The sequence below is a fragment of the Colias eurytheme genome, chromosome 27 (genome assembly GCF_061535395.1).
Source record: "Colias eurytheme isolate Ceu_HAF_F1 chromosome 27, ilColEury1 Martin Lab GWU primary, whole genome shotgun sequence".
NCBI lineage: Eukaryota > Metazoa > Arthropoda > Insecta > Lepidoptera > Pieridae > Colias > Colias eurytheme.
This window is the reverse complement of record NC_143006.1, coordinates 7181881-7186441: the sequence shown is the minus strand read 5'-3', so window position 1 is coordinate 7186441 and position 4561 is coordinate 7181881. Positions and strand designations below refer to the sequence as shown.

Here is a 4561-nt window from a genome sequence, read left to right as displayed (position 1 = left end):
AGCTATTCATTCAGTTTTCACCAACTGAGCTTAACACATAGCTATTCATTCAGTTTTCACTAACTGAGCTTAACACATAGCTATTCATTCAGTTTTCACTAACTGAGCTTAACACATAGCTATTCATTCAGTTTTTATTCATTCAGTTTTCACCAACTGAGATTAACACATAGCTATTCATTCAGTTTTCACTAACTGAGCTTAACACATAGCTATTCATTCAGTTTTCCCAACTGAGATTAACACATAGCTATTCATTCAGTTTTCACTAACTGAGCTTAACACATAGCTATTCATTCAGTTTTCACTAACTGAGCTTAACACATAGCTATTCATTCAGTTTTCACCAACTGAGATTAACACATAGCTATTCATTCAGTTTTCACTAACTGAGCTTAACACATAGCTATTCATTCAGTTTTCACCAACTGAGATTAACACATAGCTATTCATTCAGTTTTCACCAACTGAGATTAACACATAGCTATTCATTCAGTTTTCACCAACTGAGATTAACACATATAGCTATTTTTAACTGAATATATAAGGTTGTCAACTGAGTTTAACGAATCGTTAGGGACTTCAGTATTTAAACCTGAATCAACCTCGTCTCCCTTTGCCTTTGATTTAAATTTACATCTCTTTCTACCACATATTTATTACTCTCCACTTTATACGCTCTATACCCATTTTACCTTTGATGACTTTTCATCAAATTTGTTTTACTGGTTTCAACATACGGCTGATTCGAAAACCTAAAGGTATTTTAAATATGGAGTTCGTGGCAATGTGAGATGATAACTGATACCTTTATCTACCTTTTAAGTAGTAAGATAAATTCTCTTTAACATGATCAGTAAATAGGTTTACAATACATCAGATTTATTTCTCATAAAATATGTTACACTCTTATGAGTGAATTCATCATTAAACATTACAAAATAATTTTATTATTATTTATTCATTTCTTTTAATCATGAGAACCATAAACATCTGATTTCAACATTATTTTATTAAATGACATTTACACTTGTTTATTGTTTATACAAGCTTCACACAAACAGGTAATCTACCTTTTCATTTAATGTCATCTATTAGCTACTAGATAATTTAACTTTATCAAACTTCTAATAGATAATTTAAAATGTATCTTTTCTTATTTGACCTCGTCACTGATGCTAATATTTTTATTCGGAATTAGAATCTTTATTTTAATAATTAATAAAGTTTAACTTACCGAAAATTCCAGAATAGATATATTGTATTTCGGCTTACCAGTCATTGCCGTCTTACCATTCCACCTCACTGTCAGCTGTCTTACTAACTGCTAAAAGGATATTTCACTTCCTTCATTTGTTAACTGAAAATTTCCAGCCATAAATGCAAAGCTGTCTTCAATCACTGGCTCAGCTTGAATGGTTTGAATTGTCCTTTGTCTTTCTGTACTTGGTTTGGACTTAAAGCGTTTCGAGAAGTTACGACATTCATTTTTATAATGTCCTCTTTTTCCACAATTGTGACACTTAATGTGCCCTTTATAATTTATACCATTTTGTTTCGGCTTGACGATTCCACGACGTATTTTCGATGATTTTCTAAGCTCCTTATTATTTCGTTTTCTTTCATTAGTTTTCTGTTCAACATGTAGAACCATTTTACTTGTGTCAAGACTTTCATTAACAAGTTTAACTTCATGATCTAATAATCTTGTTTTCACGAAACTTAACGTGATGTTGTCTTCTGACAAAGTCTCGATGGCTGTTATAATACCATTGTAAGAAGGTGGTAAAGTAAGCAATAGTTGAGTCACTTTATCAACCTCTGAGATAGTCGCACCGGCTGATGCTAACTCCGATATCAAAGAATCGAACATCATAAAATGTTTACACAAATCTGTGTCTTCTTCCAACTTCAAATTAAATAATTTCTTCCGAGCTCCAATTTGTTTTGCTACACTTTTTCTTTCGAAGATATTGTTTAGTACATCAAAAATTTGTTTTGTCGACGATTCTGGTTTCACGTAACTTAAATACGAATCGGACAAATATTCAATTAACACATTCTTTGCGGTTGACTCCGATTTCTTCCACTTGCTGTCAGGATTCGCTGGTGCTGGTTTATCGATTACATGAATCACTTCAAGTTCATTTAAGAGACTGCGGATTCTGAACTTCCATATATTATAATTTTCACCGTTGAAAGGTTGGATGTTTCTTTTAGATTTTATAGTTTCCATATTGTTTATAAAATCTTTATCTTCACTCTGAATGTTTTACTTACGATACATTCACTAATTTTCAATTGCACTTTGAAATTTTAATTTTCTTCCTCTCAATAAAATTTGTATTTAAATTAATCAACAACGTAGCCTGGGCCCATAACCTATTGGGATTATGGATAGTGGTGTGATTAATTTTAGTAAATAATTCAAGCACTTTGTTGTAGGAAGATAGTCACTTTATTTATCTTCAAATAGAGTATCGAAGGTATGTCTTAACAGTCTGAAGGATACGAGTGAACTACTCACAAAGGGCTATATAACTCAACTATTTTAGGGTCTATATAACACTCAAAATTATACCTTTATTTATGACCCTCTTCGAGTATTTCTTACCCGTACTTCTAGGAATCTATACAATAAATATTCACAAGGTTTAACATGTGTTGAGTGTATACAGGACTCACAATAGGTTTACCAAATGTGCATGATAAGAAAAAAAGGTCGTTGCAATAAATCACACGTATAGTGTAAGAAACGTAATTGCTTTTTAAGAGAGAAACTTTTGTAAATGAAATCAATATTTCAACAGTTCGGATTTACAGCTATCGCAATTATTCATGTGTCAGGTTTAAGGCTTTTCATGTTAAAAAGTTTGGTGAAGCTTTTGACTTCAAGACCAAGAATATATTTTTACCCATTTCATGCACTTTGCTACTTTTCCATATTATAAGAAGTTTAGTAAAATATCTTTGGTGTCATTTATACACAAATTATTCATACGGAATACTTCCAAATAAAGCCGGCGAAATATTTAAAATACCTACACAAACTCCGTTACATACAGAACCGAATTCAGCGTTTTACTGCAGTGCCTTCAATGTATGATATTATTGCGTTGTTGAGTGTACATTGCGTGTTAAGACTAACATACAAAATTTTATAGTTATTGGACAGGATGACTAACACATCAAATAAAATAATGTGACTAGTTTTTTTTGTTGAAATCATATTTCGAAGCAATTCCTTGTACATATTATTTTAAAGTGATAATTTGCAAAATATGTGATCAGATATATGATTTTTTTACATTTTAAACTGTTTAGTAACAGGATAATATTTATCTGTGCACATACTATTTAATTGAATGACAATTAGCTTTTAACGTGATAACGTTTTTAAAATCGTTTTAGTCGGGTGACATGTTCAGAAACTTGTATCACACCAAAAACTTACGAGCGCAATCGCAGGTATAACGAGAGAGAGACGGACCGATCTCCCGTCTCATCTCGAGCGCTGCCACCAAAAAGATGTTATCACGTAAACATCTCGATCGTAAACCTACTTTACAAACAACCAATTTTTTTTTGATTAGAAAATAAAATACAAAACATAATTTAAGTAGAAAATTAATGATTCAAGAAATTAATTAAATCTTAAAGTTATCTGCTGCTTTTTTAGCATGTTATCTGTCTAATGCAACTGCAATAGAGTTTATGAACTAAGTCACTGAAAAAAAAACTTTTTAGTAATTTAGCGAGCAATGTACAATATACACCCAGCATTCCCGCACAGCCATCTCATTATACAATTGATAGTCGAAATGTTTTTATCGTATTGATATGTAAGACCCTCGCCTTGTCTCTTATCGGCTCCAACCCTCCACGAAATTGTTCCGATTTTACCCATTTTACCGGTTTTACCTACTTACAGATTTGACTGAATTTATACATTTTTATTGTGTGGGTAGGATCGTTTTGTTGGATTGGAACGTGCTAACAATGTGTTGGTGTAGTCAATAGGGTAGTGGGTACTGTTTGTTTGTGTGTACATAAGGTTTTAAAGGAATGTGCAAGTATTGAATAGGTCCTAATAGATATGAAGCTATTAAATTCTAATAATTATTAAATTGTCTCCTAAAGCAATGGTTATTTATAATTTACATGAATTAAATTTAATTCGTAATAGCTCGAAATAAAAGATAAAGGTTCACACATCCCTATTCCATGATTGATTAAAAAATACTTGGAATTATTGGCAAATATTTTTAAACAAAAATCCCTTAAAAACCCAATGTAATTTATAATAATATTGATTATTTTTCCGACCCAAATATCGACCAATAGAATTGCACCATTCGACGTCACGTGGTACAACCTACATGGTATTATACTGATAATTTTTTGAAAAATTTCTCTGGTCGTTGACGTCAAACTGACAGGTTCAATTCAATTGTGAAATTATTGGCCGACATTTGGGACGGAAAAATAATCCCCCGAATACCACACGAGCTTCAAAATTATCTGGCATTTCCCTCAAGGTTCCCTGCAAACAAATAAAGTC

General features: G+C 31.8%; 1 long non-coding RNA gene across 1 annotated transcript; it reads right to left on the bottom strand.

Annotated features, from left to right (window-relative positions):
- Positions 1-1843: 1843 nt before the first annotated feature.
- On the bottom strand, positions 1844-2666 carry LOC149896964 (uncharacterized). Its single transcript, XR_016458267.1, has 2 exons — positions 2582-2666; positions 1844-2382 (listed from the first exon to the last, which is right to left on the bottom strand). It is a non-coding gene; the product is annotated as an uncharacterized LOC149896964 (long non-coding RNA).
- Positions 2667-4561: the final 1895 nt, after the last annotated feature.